This window comes from Mirounga leonina, unplaced genomic scaffold (genome assembly GCF_011800145.1).
Source record: "Mirounga leonina isolate KUSES-001 unplaced genomic scaffold, KU_Mleo_1.0 Mir_366, whole genome shotgun sequence".
Taxonomy (NCBI): Eukaryota; Metazoa; Chordata; class Mammalia; order Carnivora; family Phocidae; genus Mirounga; species Mirounga leonina.
In genome coordinates, this window is record NW_023270709.1 from 9,281,552 (window position 1) to 9,299,115 (window position 17,564).

Sequence of the window (17,564 nt, forward strand, 5' to 3'; positions counted from 1 at the left end):
CTGACTCTTGATTTTGGCTCAGGTCATGATCTCAGGGTCATGAAACTGAGCCCTGCGTCGGGCTCCATGCTCAGTGCAGAGTCTGCTTGAGATTCTCTCTCTCCTTCTGCCCTTCTCCTATTCTCTAATATAAATAAAATAAATCTTTAAACAAAACGGACACTTAGGCTGTTTCCACATCTTGGCTACTGTAAATAATGCTGCAATGAACATGGGAGAGCGTATATCTTTTGGAGTTAGTTTCCCTTTTCTTTGGATAAATACCCCAAAGTGGAATTTTTGGATCATATGGCAGTTCTATTTTTAATTTTTTGAGGAAGTTCCATACTGTTTTTCATAGTGTCTGCCCCAATTTACCTTCCCACCAACGGTGTGCGAGGGTTCCCTTTACTCCACATCCTCTGCAGCATTTGTGATTATTCTAGTCTTTTCAATACTAACCAATCTGACAGATGTGAGGTGATACCTCACTGTGATTGATTTGCATTTCCCTCATAATTCGTGATCCTGAGCTTCTTTTCATATACTTTTTGGCCATCTGTATTCTTCTTTGGAAAAATATTTATTCAGATCTTCCACCCACCTTTTAATCAGATTGGTTTTTTGCCATTGAGTTATATGATTTCTTTATATATTTTGGATATTTGCCCTTTAAGAGATACATGATTCACAAATATTTTCTTTCATTTTGTAGGTTGCCTTTTCATTTTGCCAAGTTTTCTTTACCGTGCAGAAGGTTTTCAGTTTGATATAGTCCCACTTGTTTATTTTTGCTTTTGTTGCTTTTGCTTTTGGTGTCAGATTCAAAAATCATTGCCAAGAACTATGTCAAGGAGCTTACTGTCTATGTTTTCTTCTAGGAATTATATGGATTCAGGCCTTGCTTTCAAATATTTAACCCATTTTAGTTAATTTTTTTGTGTGGTGTAAAATAGTGGGTTAGTATCATTCTTATGCATGCAGCTGTCCAATTTTCCCAACACTTTTGAAGAGACTGTCTTTTCCCCATAGTATATCTTGGGCTTCTCTGTTGTAAATTAATTGGCCATTTTTGTGTGGACTTAGTTCTGGGCTCTCTATTCTGTTCCATTGATCTACATGTCTGTTTCTATGGCAATACCACACTGTTTTAATACTATAGCTTTGCAATATAGTTAGAAATCAGGGAGCATAATATCTCCAGTTTTGTTCTTCTTTTTCAAGATTGCTTTGGCTATTCGGGATATTTTATGGTTCCATACATATTTTAGGATTGTTTGTTCTATTTCTGTGAAGAAATGCCACTGGAATTTTTATAGAGATTGCATGGAACCTGTATATTGTTTGGGATAGTATGGAACATTTTAACAATATCAATTCTTCCAATCCATGACCATGGATTTCCATGTATTTGTGTCTTCTTCAATTTCTTTCAATAATGTCTTATAGTTTTCAATATACAAACCTTTTACCTCCTTTGTTAAATTTTTCCTACACGTATGTTATTCCTTCTGATGTAATTGTAAATGGGATTGTTTTCTTAATTTCTCTTTCTGAGAGTTCATTTTTACTGTATAGAAACACAACAGATTTTGGTGTATTGATTTTGTATCCTGTAACTTTACTGAATTTATTAGTTCCAACAGTTTTTTGATGGAGTCTTTCAGATTTTTTTTGTATATAATATCATGACATCTGCAAATAGTAATAGTTTTATTCCTTCCTTTCTCATTTGAATGACTTTTATTTCTTTTTCTTGTCTAATTGCTCTGGCTAAGACTTTCAACACTATGTTGAATAAAAGTGGTAAGAGTGGGCATCCTTGTCTTGTTCCTGATCTTAGAAGGAAAGCTTTCATTGAGTATGTTAGCTGTGGGCTTATCATATATGGTCTTTATTATATTAAGGTATATTCTCTCTATACCTGCTTTGTTGAGAGTTTCTATCATAAATTGATGGTGAAGGGCACCTGGGTGGCTCAGTCACTTGAGTGTCTGGCTCTTGATTTCGGCTCAGGTCACGATCTCAGGGTCATGAGATGGAACCCCACATTGGGCTCTATGCTGGACATGCAGTATGCTTGAGATTCTCTCTCTCCCTCTGCCCCTCCTCCCACTCCTCACACTCTCTCTCTCTCTTTCTCTAAAGTAAATAAATCTTTAAAAAAAATAAATTGATGTTGAATTTTGTCAAATGCTTTTTGTGAATCTATTGAGATGATCATATGATTTTTATCCTTCATTTTGTTTATGTGTGTATCACATTGACTGATTTGCAGATACTGAATCATCCCTGAATCCCTGGAATAAATCCCACTTGATCATGGTATATGATCCTTTAATGTACTGTTGAATTCAATTTGCTAATATTTTGTTAAGGAACTGTGTTCTTTAATTAATGGGCAGACGTGTAAAGATTTTAAAGCTGTTTTGTTTTTGGTTTCTTTTCCCCCAGAATGCCTTGATTTATAAGCTGTAAGAGTTTCCTCCAAAATACACTAGGATCTCTGTGGCAGGCCAGTGGGGAAGGTAAACAAGGTGGGACATGACAGAAAATGGTCAAAATCAATTGAACTGTAGTAATATCACAAAACATGGTGCTCAACAGTATAATACATAACACGCTAAGAGAGGTAGCAGACTGTGGCTTCTTCTCACTCTATAGAAATATCCAAAATGGCACAACAGTAAATTTGGTGTGCTTCTGTTGAGCTCTGGAATCAAAAGCTCCATGCACACACACAGCCAGTTCATGATGATGAAGTCAATCGAAAAAACCAGTAGTAATTCAAATGACTGGTTTGTGAGATAAAACAACCAGTTGTCCAGTCCTCTGATCAGATAAACCAAATTAAACTCCCACATATCAGAGCTTTATGATTAAAATGAAATTTGGAGTCTTTAATAGACAATCTCTCTATCCTAAAAGTCACTCTAACGCCCCTCATTTCTGGCAAGTCCTTATGATAAATATTTCAGGCTGTTGAGACCTGTGAGCCCTTGAAATGACATTGCAAAGGCATCAACCTGGCTTATCTGTGTAAAAGCCAGGCTTTAGCATGTAGATCCACAGTGGATATAGTTCACGCGATATTCTTCCTATGTTAGAGCATTTGCAATCTTATGAGTTCCACGTTCACAAGGATAAAGTCAGAAACGACTTTCCCAGCCTCCTCTGCAACTAGGGCAAAGACACGTGACTTAACCCCAACCAATCACGTGCACCTTCATGAGATTGTTTTTTTCACTTGTGTTAGGAAAAGTCTCGAAAAGGAATGCGTATAGAGGGAATTCTGGAAAGATGAAGGCATGGCAGTTTTTTAATCCCTCTGAATTCTCATATAAAAAGATAAAGCAGCTAGGTAGCAAAACCACATTGTCATGGACAACATTTAAACAAGTGGATGACAACATTTCCTTCTCAAACCCCGAAATATAAAATCATCCACTGTCATACGGTCTACAAGTTCTCAACACCTGTGCAAGAGGAAGCAGATTGAAGCAAAAGGGTGTCTGCTGGACTTGAGAGTTGGAAAATTCCCAAATGCCCAACAGGTATGCAAAGGAGAGCTCAGTGGGACAACTTGAGACCAGCAGCTGAAATCAGAAGGGCTTTGCCCAATCCAACAGTGAGTGAGTACAAGAGACTTTCAGTAAGGACTAATGGGTCTGGAGAAGTCAAGCTCCTGCGAACTCCTAAAGCCATTAAGGTGGGCCTCCCTTTCAGGACAGGCCTCCACACTGAGGAGAAGCTTCTGGAAAATGAATCAAAATTCAGGTGGATAGAGACAGACAATCCAGTTAAAAGTGAGGGAGAAGAACAGAAACAACACTGTCAACCATGCCTCCTTCTAAAAGTTCAGGAGAATTGATTTTTTAAATAAACTACATAAAAATATCAAGATGAAATCCCATATGAAGTTATTATAGGAAAAAAGAGATAAAGAAGCTGAAAAAAACCTCTATAAATCATGAACACCCACCAGAAAGGCATGTGTAAAACCTGTAACCTTCTATTAAAAAAAAAAAAAAAAAAACCTAAAATAGATTTTTAAAGGATACAAGCCATAAAAGAAAAACATAAATCAAAACTAAGAAAAACTCAGAAATGAGATGCCAGAACTCTGGAAATACTGTATATAAAGGAAAACATCATCTCAAAAATTGGAAATGAAGAGAAAATTGAAATGAGTAAGTACAATAGCTAATGCTTTAAGAAAACTAGAAAATGTTTTAAAAGGAAATTTTAAAATAAAAATTTTTAATTTTAATTTTAATTAAAAACGAATTCTTGGTTTTGGCTCAGGTTATGATTTCAGGGTCCTGAGATGGAGCCCCGCATCAGGCTCTGCGTTCAGCAGGGAGTTTGCTTGAGGATTCTCTCTCTCTCTCCCCCCACCCCTCCCCCTGCTCTTTCTCTCTCTCAAAATTAATTAATTAATTAAAAAAGAAATGAAGAAAAATAAAGAGGATATGAAAGAAATTAGCAAATATGGGCAATATGCAAAGAAGATCCGAAATGGGATAATAGGAGCTGCTGAACAAGAAAACCAAAGCAAGGGAGCAGAACAAATACTAAAAACTTTATTTCAAAAACTATTCAAGGGGCGTCTAAGTGGCTCAGTTGTTAAGCATCTGCCTTCGGCTCAGGTCATGATCCCAGGGTCCTGGGATCGAGCCCCGCATCGGGCTCCCTGCTCAGCCAGGAGCCTGCTTCTCCCTCTCCCATTCCCCCTGCTTGTGTTCCCTCTTTCACTTTCTCTCTCTCTGTCAAATAAATAAATAAAATCTTTAAAAAAAATTTTTTTTAATAAAAAAAACTATTCAAGAAAGAGGAAAAAGTCATTGAAACTACATATTGAAAGAGCCCACGGAGTAGCTAAAAATACCAACCCAGAATAATGACCAACACCAAAATGTATTCTAGAAAAAATTACTGAAAATGAACCGGTGGCGAGCTTTATGATAAGGAAATTTTCTCATCAGACTTTTTGACAGCAAGACTCTATGCCAGAAGAAAATAAAATAATGTATTAATAATGTAATAATTAATGTATTTTATTTTTAAGATTTTATTTATTTATTTGACAGAGACACAGCGAGAGAGGGAACACAAGCAGGGGGAGTGGGAGCGGGAGAAGCAGGCTTCCCACTGAGCAGGGATCCCAATGCGGGGCTGGATCCCAGGACCCTGGGATCATCATCTGAACCGAAGGCAGACGCTTAACGACTGAGCCACCCAGGCGCCCCATAATTAATGTATTTAAAACTGACTTTAAAGTATAAAGGGCACAAACTGTTAACATGCAAGAAATCAGGGAATACCGTTGCCATCCACAACCCTTTCTAAAGAATCTGCTAGAGATCAAGCCTCAGACAACCAAAATGGCCAGAGACATTGACCTAAGGATTGATGAAGAGCTTTTGACATTCTGATATTTGTAGAGCTAAAACTCAGTAAGGCTTACGGGGAGAGTGTAGACTATTCGACGACTATATGCTCAGGTCAAGTGGATAGTACAGCACAGCTACTTAAATGGGGGGAATGAGAACATCTGAGAAAGTAATTCCATTTGTTCACAACAACTCCATTTGTTCACAGTAATTCCCTTTGTGGTGGTAGTAGTAGTAGCAGTAGTCTGAGACTTTATATGAGATAAAATAAGTGAGTAATTGTAAGATATTCTGATTATATCATCCTTTGTATCTAGGGATTAAGATCATCAGGTCCCTCTCCCTCTGCCTGCTGCTCTACCTACCTGAGCCAAAGGCAGACGCCCAACTGACTGATCCCACCCAGGCACCCCTGACTAGGCTTTAAACTTAACCTTTTGTTTGTTAAATTTGGCTCGGGTCATGATCACGGGGTCCTGGGATCGAGCCCCGCGTCGGGCTCCCTGCTCCGCGGGGAGCCTGCTTCTCCCTCTCCCTCTGCCTGCTGCTCTACCTACTTGTGATGTCTTCTCTCTGTTTCAAATAAATAAATAAATCTTTAAAAAAAAAAAAAGCCTAGTCATAAATTTGAATTAGAAGTACCAGTTATAAACTCATGAGGTACTTTTTCTATTTTGTCTTAAAAACACATATAATATTACATGAATATTTATATATATCCTACTTCTGTCCACCGAAGAGACCTAGAAACAGCGGCCAACCCAGTAGCAATAAACACTATGAGTGGCCAGATCGTGGTCTTGAAATGCCATTTCGCACTAAAAGAAACCAAGGCTTCTTGGAGAAATGACTGATTCTGGTCTGAGGCACAAAATTCACAAATGAGCCTGTCATGCCAGACAGTGAGGAAACTATTAAAGACCACGAGGGTCATGTCGAAAGGACTCAGGGACCAAACCGAAGAGGCTTCCACTAGCAAAAGACCAAACAATTTGAGCTTTGAAAATGGAATCTGCAATTGACTGAAACATCACTCATGTTTTAATCAAATATGTTTTGACCCAGGAAGTCATGATAATATATACATTTTATAACTAATTGGTCACCTTTAGAGAATGATAGGGTAATAGGAACCAATTTATGGTCTTGAAAACTACTAAATAAAGGGAAAGGAAAATATCAAACAGTTATCCTGCCTTTCAGTGCCTTTCTGATGTGAACAATAAGGGTAACCCAGAAGTAGATAAGGCGAAGAGTATATCTTTATTAAATTGTTCCAACTAAAAATTTTTAGAGAAATAGTAAAATGAGAAAAATCACCATTTTGCCATTCCCAGTGAATGGATGGATCTGGGCAATAACTACTGCTAGCTGCTGTCACCACAGAAATAAAGACAATCAGACACTCTGTGCATCCTAATAAAAGAATATCTCATAGGTGATGAGGTACATGTCATAATGCATCACATGCTATAACAAACCATCTCACTACTGGGATGCAAAATTCGATCACTTGGTGAAGGTGGTGTAGGCATGAGATTTTGATTTGGAAAAGAAGGTTTTAGGGCGCCTGGGTGGCTCAGTCGGTTAAGCGACTGCCTTCGGCTCGGGTCATGATCCTGGAGTCCCTGGATCGAGTCCCGCATCAGGCTCCCTGCTCGGCGGGGAGTCTGCTTCTCCCTCTGCCCCTCCCCCCTCTCATGTGCTCTCTCTCTCTCATTCTCTCTCTGTCAAATAATAAATAAAATCTTTATTAAAAAAATAATAAATAAATAAAGCTTCATTGGGCGCCTGGGTGGCTCAGTCGGTTAAGCAACTGCCTTCGGCTCAGGTCATGATCCTGGAGTCCCGGGATCGAGTCCCGCATCGGGCTCCCTGCTTGGCGGGGAGTCTGCTTCTCCCTCTGACCCTCCCCCCTCTCATGTGCTCTCTCTCATTCTCTCTCTCTCAAATAAATAAATAAAATCTTTTTGAAACAAAAGGTTTTTAAAAATTAAAAATATAAAAGAGGAAGAAGTCACCCGGTATTCACTGTAGCAAGGGGGCAGAGCACAGAGAAGGGAGACATCTGGCTTTCATGGGCAACTTGGTAGGGGTTCTAGTAACAGCACCTCAAACCCCACGTTGGCAGCGGTCAATTTCCTCCTGGAACAGTCCAGCAGTGTAATCAATGTAATTCAGCCACCGTTTCTAAGTGCAAAACTCTCTTGGAAATTCTCTGAGCTAACCTTATTGCTCTTACTAGATTCCCCCACCCCCAAAATGGATTCTGTTGTTTATAATTAAAGGACCCTGACTGATACAGGATCCAAAGGGTAGACAATAGTGTGTTGCACGATGGGCGCGCACGTGTGTGTGTGTGTGTGTGTTTAAATTAATGAGTCTCCATGCATTGCCATTAATTTCTCCAAATTCATTTTAAAAGCCTAGAGCAGCTGACAAAAAGGAGCTATTTGCTTTGATCAGTGTTTGCCTCTGAAAGCCTGCAAGAAGATAAGCAGAAGCTTGGCTTTCAGAGAACTCTGTGTATTTGACAGCCATTGGGAGTGTATGTACAGTAATCTTTGGTTTTATATAAACCTGACAAGAGAGTGACAATGACAAGCCTTTCTCGGAAAATTCTGAAAGAATCGTTTATGCTGGAAGCAATTAAGGCTGAAAGCGCACTCCGTGTTCATGTTTATTCAACATCTACATGTCTTTTCTGTAGCACACTTTCTAGTACTTCCAAAGGTTAGTTTGCATATGTATTGCGGTAAACTGTAATAGAAGTTCAGAAATACTCCCTGCCTCTGCCTAGGGGAGAGTAAGACTTTCTCTTCCTAATCATGTTGGCCTTGGCCATTGGACCTGACTGGGCCAACAGAAGGTGACAAGTAATGTATGTCACGTCCTGCTCTAAGAGCCAGTTTGGGCTTTGCCAAGCTCTCTTTTTCCCCCACCCTGGTGTTCCAGATAGAAGCTTCTCAGTCAGCCTGAGTCCCAAGGAAAGATGACGTGGCATGGAGCCGTAGTTCACCCGCGACGGACACAGCGTGTATGTGGAGACACAGTGGTGAGCTGCTGAGACCTAGAGCCCTCTTACCCCAGTGGAACCTGGCTTGTGTGTTAATTGCTTATTATTGATACCAGTTACGGCTAGAACTGGCATTGAGATCTAGGCCTGAGTCGGGTGAATGACAGAGGCTCCTGCTCTTTTTTTTTTTTTTTTTTTAAGATTTATTTGTTTATTTTGGAGAGGGGAGAGGGGCAGAGGGAGAGAGAGAGAGAATGTCAAGCAGACTCCCCAAGGAGCTTAGAGCCTGGCTCAGGGCTCAGTCTCATGACCCATGAGATCATGACCTGAGCGGAAACCAAGAGTCAGCCGCTTAACTGGCTGAGCCACCCAGGCGCCCCCAAATATAAGATGTAGGAGCAGTGTTGGAAGTCGGCTATGCAACAGACAGAGCACCAGACCCAGAGTCCAGGGGCATACGTCCTAGTTCCAACCCCCCACCACCATCTGTGTGATGTTGCCCATCACCTCAACATCTCTGAGTCTGGGTCCTTGTATAAAGAGATACTAATAAAACTGGTTCTGGGTGTCAAATGAAAGAATCCATGTAAGTCACTTTGAATTCTAGAACAGGCTGAAATGTCCAAGCATGGGACCTGGCTGGACAGGGACGTGAGTGAGTCCAGAAGTCTGGAGAGATGTCTCATCCAGGACAGTAACCCCTGGACTTTTGTGGCAGGGTACTTGGAGATCATAGGACTTTTGAGTTATTGAAATGTCTTTTACAGAATATATAAAATGTACTATGAACTTCTGGAAGACTAAGGAATTATTAAATGGAGACATTTCATGTACCACCTAAAATTCAGGACCTCTCGTAGGATAGACATGGTGAGAGGTAACGTTCTCCCTGTTGTCATGGAGAGGCATGGAACCCATCTGGAAGCATAAAAGCCTTATTCACACATACGTACATTTGCAATTAGGGCAAAGTAGATGCTGAAGCCAGCCTGAAAGGCTTCACGGCGGAAATGAACTTTGCTCTCTGAGTTAGTGAATTCCAGTCTTGGAAAGATCCTTAAGGGAAAGACAAACGGACTAACACATATTGAGTGCCCTCTGCATGTCGGAAACTTTACATAAGTTATCTCTAATTTTCACAACAACCCTGCAAGGTCTGAAGTTTAAGAGGGTTGTATAACCTGACCAGTTCACACAGCCCGCCGGTGACAAAAGCATCTGCAGTTCTTATCTGTCTGACCCCAAAGCTCAGTCTCTTTCCACTAGACCAGCCCATGGGCCAAAGCCAGCCTGCCACCTTTATTTTTGTACTACCTGTGCATCAAGAACGCTTTTTATATTTTTAAATGCCTAAAAAAATAATAATAATAATAAAAATTTGTGACATGGAAAAAACAACATGGACTTCAAATTTCCGTGTCCATAAATAAAAGTGTTACTGAACCATAACCACACCTATTTATTTACATGTTGTCTGTCTATGGCCACTTGTGTGCCCTGACGGCAGAGTTAAGTGGTTGTGACAGACACTCTAGGGCCCCCAAAGTCTAAAATATTTACTACCCTGCCTTTTACAGAGAAAGTTTGCCCACCCCTGCCCTGGACCACATAGCCTTGTAGGCAATCCAGCCTTCTCCTTCTACTGATGAGAAAGCAGAAGTCCCTAAAGATTATATAAATGTGCCCCAAATTAAGAAGAAACACGGGTCTGGCAAATAAGAAATGCCAAGTGGTCAGCATGGCAGGTGGAGAGGGATAGCAGACTGATCAGTCCCCGGGGCCTGCCGTGACGGGGAGGGTACCCAGGGTGAGGGCAGAGAAGCCAGCCAGCTCAGGAGGGTCCTGGAGTCACACTGGACAGGTAGACCCTGGTGAAAAAAGATGGAATCACTTTGGGAAAATGGAATGACAAGGAGGCGGGATATTCACGGGAGATGGTGTCATCTAAGGCAGGGAGCCTGGACCTAGGAGGTACCTGAGGGTGGGGAGAACCACCAAACAGGGCAGAGAAACTATCTTTCACTCAGTGAGATGATAGTAAGTGAAAATGTGTTATGGCCACAGAACGATGTTTATAACATATTAATGAGAAAAAACGGTTTATAAAATGTGATTTTTAAAGAAGTTACATATTATGGGTGTATATAAATTTAGTATATATATATGGATATATATTCACTTTTTTCTTTTCTTTTTTTTAAAGATTTTATTTATTTATTTGAGAGAGAGAGAGAGCACAAGCGGGTGGGAGGGGCAGAAGTAAAAGGAGAAGCAGGCTCCCCGTTGAGCAGGGAGCCCGATGTGGGGCTCGATGCGGGGCTTGATCCCAGGACGCTGGGATGATAACCCAAGCTGAAGGCAGATGCTTAACCTACTGAGCCACTCAGGTGCCCCTAGATACCTATTCATATACACAAAAAAGGTAAAGAGAGAATCACGTCAAACTTCTAACAGTAAGTACTTCTGTGTGAGACAGGAGGCTTTCACACCCTGCACACCTATAAACAATTATCTTGTCTGAATTTCTATCTTGAGAATGTGATGCTTGTAAAACCTTAAAAATAAAATGAAAGCCCTATCATCTATAAGTAAACAGAGCCCAAGAGCTTGTTAAATGTGTTACCATGGCAATAACTAGGACTAGCTCCCAAAAGCTATTAGGTTGGTAAAATGCAAGTATGGCCCATAAACTAGTCAAGGGTTTGGTGCCAATACCAATTTCCTGGTTTTGATAGTGAACCCTATTATGTGAGATGCCAGGCCCTGGCAGAAGCTGGACGATAGATACATGAGACCTCTATTTTTGCAACTTCTTGTTTGTCTATAATGAAATTTAAAAGTTGAAACACCTATTAGGTTGAACTACACGAATCTGTCGATACTGGGCTGTTTTTGACCCAAAAAAACACAACAATTCATAGAACTTAACTATATAATTAATCTAAAGAAAAACTTTAACCCAACCAAATGTATGTGAGCCCATCCAGAGGACACTGGTCCCAGACGCAGGGTGGTCTGAGAGTATGAGGACTCAGGGGCTCTGGGGGCAGGAGTGGTCAGCAGGCTTTCTCCGGGGTTTCAGCTCCCTCTGTTCTGATTCCACTCTCATGAAGGACCACTAGGAGCGTGGGGACCCTGACTACCAGAAGGGTACACCCCTCTTGACACACGGGCTTACCTATCACTCCTCTAAGGGTTTCGTTCTCACGAAGCAACCAGAACAGTTCTGGGTGAGGAGACAAAATTAAGTTTCAGGCTCTACAAAGCTAAGGATAGCCCTTATGCAAGTGATGGTCACATGCCGGTCCACCCCTGTGAGGACGTGGCTGCTGAGGGCGCAGCTCGACTCTCCTGTGACACGGCTCCTGAGTGACCGAAGACATAAGTAGGAGAGCGGACTTCAAAGGGACCCACAACAGGGCGCCTGGGTGGCTCAGATGGTTAAGCGTCTGCCTTCGGCTCAGGTCATGATCCCAGGGTCCTGGGATCGAGTCCCGCATCGGGCTCTCTGCTCCTTGGGAGCCTGCTTCTCCCTCTGCCTCTCTCTCTCTGTCTCTCATGAATAAATAAATAAAAATCTTAAAAAAAAAAAAAAAAAAAAAAACTAAGGGACCCACAACAAGAAGGAGGACTTTTTAGCAACCACGTCGCAGAACAAAGGATTCCAGTGCTCGGGTCACCCTTCTGACATGGTTGGGAAGCATGGGCGATATTTAGGCCGAGGAAATGAGCACATTTTCTGTTAGGTAGCATTTGACACAAACCTCACAAACAATACAAACTCTGGGACAGGATTGAGGGATACATGCTCCCAGGTTAGTAGCCCCAACAGTAGAATGCCAATAACATCCTTGAGAAAAATGGTCAAATAAATTACTTTAGAAAGTGTTTTTTCATTTTGTGTCCAAAAACAAACAAGAAAACACCAAACCACCACTGCTACCAACAAAAACCCCACCGAACTAAAAGTCTTAGAATGAAATGGGGTACTTACCTTTCTCTTAACTTTTTTTTCCCTGTTACCATACTCTTTTCGGTACTAAAAAAAAATACTTTAGAGAACACTAAGTATGTGTGTTGAGAGAACAAAACTGGCAAAGGCCAGTGGTAGACACCAGTGAGGGGGTCACCTGAGAGGAGCACAAAGGGGGTGATATGTATCAGTCAGCTGCAGCCTCTGTAACAATGTGCCGGCCTGGGACCTTCAACAACAGACATTTATTTCCTCACAGTTCTGGAGGCCAGAGGTCCAAAACTGAGGTGTCAGCAGGGTTAATTCCTTCTGACGACTGGGAGGAGAACTGTCCCAGGCCTCTCTCCAAGCTTCTGGTGGTTTGCCAGCAATCTCTGCCTTCATCATCACATGATGCTCTCCCTGTGTCTGTGTGTCTGTGTGTCTGTGTGTCCGTGTCTGTGTTTGTTCTCTCTTCTTTAAGGACACCAATATGCTGAATTAAGGGCACCCCCCCCAGTCCAATAGGACCTCATCAGAACTAATCCCATCTGCCATGACCCTCTTTCCAAACAAGGTAGGTCACATTCTGACGTGCTGGGTGTCAAGACTTCAGCATATGAATGTTGGGGGACACAAGTCAGCCTATAAGAATATTCACACTGGGGCGCCTGGGTGGCTCATTGGTTAAGTGACTGCCTTCGGCTCAGGTCATGATCCCGGAGTCCCGGGACCGAGTCTCACATCGGGCTCCCTGCTCGGCAGGGAGTCTGCTTCTCCCTCTAACCCTACCCCCTCTTGCGCTCTCTCTCTCACTCTCTCTCTGTCAAATAAATAAATAAAATCTTTGAAAAAAATAATTTAAAAAATTTTTAAAAAAAGAATATTCACACTGGAGGGGGAGACGAACCATGAGAGACTATGGACTCTGAGAAACAATCTGGGGGGGGGGGTTAGCCGGGTGATGGGGATTAGGAGGGCACATGATGCATGGAGCACTGGGTGTTATACGAAAACAATGAATTGTGGACCACTATATCGAAAACTAATGATGTATTGTATGGTGACTAACATAACATAATAAAATTTTCTAAAAATTAAAAAAAAAGAATATTCACACTGGGGACACCTGGGTGGCTCAGCCAGTTAAGTGGCTGCCTTCAGCTCAGGTCAGGATCCTAAGGTCCTAGGATCCAGCCCCACATCGGGCTCCTTGCTCAGCGGGGAGTCTGCTTCTCCCTCTGCCTGACACTCCCCCTGCTTGTGCTCACACACTCTCTCTCGGATTTAAGAAATAAAAAATAAAAAGTAAATAAAAGGATTAACCTTAAAAAAAAAAATATTCACACTGAAACCTCCCAAACTCCTTCTCTGGTTTTCACTCTTTTTGCAGTTGCCCCTACTTATGCCTCTTTCATTAAATATGAATATCTGAAACACCAGGAGAGCTGCCAAAGGGGTAGAGAAAATTAGAGCGAGAATCCTGAAATCGGGCGCCTGGGTGGCTCAGTTGGTTAAGCGACTGCCTTCGGCTCAGGTCATGATCCTGGAGTCCTGGGATCGAGTCCCGCATCGGGCTCCCTGCTCAGCAGGGAGCCTGCTTCTCCCTCTGACCCTCCCCCCTCTCATGCTCTCTCTCCATCTCATTCTCTCTCTCAAATAAATAAATAAAATCTTTAAAAAAAAAATAAAAAAGAGAATCCCTGAAATCAAATGATTTCGAGTAATAGATAGAAGGTGGTGTGGCCTGGACATCGGAGCATGTGGTTCTGACTCCAGTCAGCGGGAGAAATGTGAGCAAGCCACGTGGTTGCTGAGCTGCGGGTTCCCGCTCTGTGTGGCGAAGGGGCTGCACACCAGCTGGACGGAGCCCCCCAGCCCCAGGCACTGACTGTCAGAACCAGAACCTGGGCCCAGGGCTCTTTTTGCCTGGACTTTTCTCCACGATGTCTCTCTGTCTCTCTCTCTGAGGTTCCAGGCCGAGTCTGTCTTTTTAACTCTAACTACATGCTTTAAATCTAACCTTCCCTCAAAACCCCTGACCCACCTAAAGATCAGTAAGTCACCCCATAATCTTTTTAGAAGGCCTGGTAACTGGGCAGTCTATAATTTCCTGGACTCGCATCACCCATCCCCACAGAGCACAGCACTGTTCTCGGCGGGACAATTGCTGGTATTTAGGAGACTCTGGATTTGCTCGTCTCAGCAGATGGTTTGCCACGGCCACAGTCCACACAAGGCTGTCTGGACATCTCACACTGACACCAAGGTTGGGCAGTATTACACGTTTGCATAAAATCAGATCCAGCACACCAAAGTTGGGTTCCTCCCACTGCTGTGCCCAGCAAGGACCTCCACAGGGGTGCCCCACATCTGCAAATGGAAAAAGCTTAACCATTTACCTTTCCTCCAACTGTCTGCCATTTTCCATTCACAAATAGCATAAGAAGTCCTTTTTCTTCCTCCCTGTGAGAAGAGTCTGAAAATGGCTAACACAGATTGCTAGTTAGCATTAACCACAGCGAGGGGAAGATGTAAAATATTAATGTTACTTTTTTATACGGTGGTGTGAGCATTTGAAGGTAATAATAAAGTCTTGTGTACAGGGTCAAACACCACAGTATGTACATATCACTAACGTGTGTTTGCCAAATAGGCCATTACAGCTCTAAATAGACTGTCTCGGAATGACTAATAAATAGTAAGCATCTTGCCTTCAAAATTAACAACAGAAGAGAAGCATATTATTATTGGGAGCCCTGCAGTCAGGAGGAGCCTGACGTCTCCTGACGTCAGAGAACTTCAGAATCTAGATCTGCAAAGAACCTTTGTGTCCCTCACTCTCCAGGCTGCCTGATCCTCCATATGCAGTAGCTTGCCCAAGTTCACGCAAGGTAAAGAAGGAAATACCCACAGAATCTTCCCGTCTGAGGTCCTTCCGATCTTGGGGGCTGGTATAGATACACTGGCCCTGGATGCAGGAGTCCGGCATTTCAGCCCCAGCTCTGCTTATGAATGACCTGGGGCAAAGCACTAAAACTTCATGGGACGGCACGTTCCTCTGTATTCGAAGCCGCAGCGCCTACTTCACGGTGCGACTGAGGGATTAAATGAGATAGCACATGTACCAGAACTGGGTAAATGAAAAAATGAGACTAGATGAAATGGGTCAAGCAATAGTATGAGTAAGAAATGCTGTATTTTTTTTTCTTTTTAAAGATTTTATTTATTTATTTGAGAGAGAGAATGAGACAGAGAGAGCATGAGAGGGGGAGGGTCAGAGGGAGAGGCAGACTCCCCGCTGAGCAGGGAGCCCGATGCGAGACTCGATTCCAGGACTCCAGGATCATGACCTGAGCCAAAGGCAGTGGCTTAACCAACTGAGCCACCCAGGCACCCGAAATGCTGTATTTTTTAAAGCAAGACTGTTAACTACGATAGTAAAATCTGAGGGAGCCTGTTGCCTTCAAAGTTGACAAACCCTCCACCATGTTGGCAGCATTACCCCTGGGCTAATAATAACACCGGATATTTATTCAGACCTTTTCTGGTTTCCAATCCCTTTAATACAGCCATTTGAATTGATTCTCACTGAGGAAACCAATATGGAAACCAAAGTTCAGAGAAGACAGAAACTTCTCCAAGGTCACAGAGTCAATAAACGACAGAGCTAGACTTCCAATGCTACGTGACATCCTCCATCAACAAAACCACGTTGCCTGTGGACAGAAACTGGCTAGTCTGGGCAGACTAGTATTGCCCATTGTTGACAAAGATTCAACAGGACCAGGAGTGTCGCTGGGCTTGTTTGTAATATCACCTGGAGAGTTCTGGAGGGCCAAGTGCCCAGCTTTCTCCCCACGCAGCGCATACCTCACAACAATCACCCAAGTGGGAGACACTCCATTTCAACGTCACTCTCAGGGCAACAGGAATTGAGGTTAGACCCAGCCTGCGTGATGTCCCAGATCTCGCATCCTCCCTCTGGCTGTCATCACCTCATGTAATTCAGTAAAATTCCCGGAGTCCTTCCTCGTCCCTGATCCCAGATCCTAACCAGACCTGCACATAAAAACAATAATTTTATCCCTGGATAAAGAGAAATGTTCATGGTACTAAATCTCTCATAGATCATAGGGTAAAGAAATCAATCAAGTGGGTGCCTGGGTGGCTCAGTTGGTTAAGCAACTGCCTTCGGCTCAGGTCATGATCCTGGAGTCCCTGGATCGAGTCCCGCATCAGGCTCCCTGCTCGGCGAGGAGCCTGCTTCTCCCTCTAACCCTCCCCCCTCTCATGTACTCTCTCTCTCTCTCATTCTCGCTCTCTCAAATAAATAAATAAATCTTAAAAAAAAAAAAAGAAATCAATCAAGTATCCAGATATTTTATTTGTTTGGTACCAATCATAGGCATGTGTGAAATTACTTACTTGAATGTGTAAATTTGTTTTTTATCAGAGTATTTTTCACTGTAGAAAGAGCCAGAGACACAAAGGAAGTCTTTCTGCTCCTCAGTCTCCTCCAGTTAAAATTACAGTTACTTCTGGAAGGCGTTTTGGCATTATCCATCAAGCGCTTTAAAAATGTTCCTACCCACTGACCGGCTATTCCCTCTCTAAGAAACATTATCAGAAATTCAGACAGAGAGACATGCATGAAGATATCATCCCTTACAATTGGGAAGAGTTAGAGAACACCATAAATGTCGGTGTTCACCACTAAGAGGAAATGTACCAAAATGTTAACAATGATTGCCTCTTGGCAATGGGATTATGATAGAATTTTATTTAATTTTTTTATATGTCTCTGTATTTTCCAAAATTATCCAAAATGGGAAATAACTCAAATATCCATTAACAGATGAGTGGATAAACAAAATATGATCTATACATACCATGGAATATGATTCAGTCTTAAAAAGGAAGGACATTCGAACATGTGCTACAACATGGATGAACCTGGAGGATATTTATGCATATTTTACCAAAATTAAAATTTTTAAAGAAAAAAATCATAAGAATGTGTTTTACTCTGATACTCAGCGGGGTTGGGGGAGGGGGGCGAATTAAGGGAAAATTAAATTAAAATGCTGGTTTTGACTAGATGATGTCCCTTCCAGCCTTACCTGCCCATGACTTAATACCATGTTCAACATTCAGCCTCAATATAAATGTGATGAATGTTCCAAGGCTGGTGAAGAAGAGATCTCCAGACTCAAAACTCAGA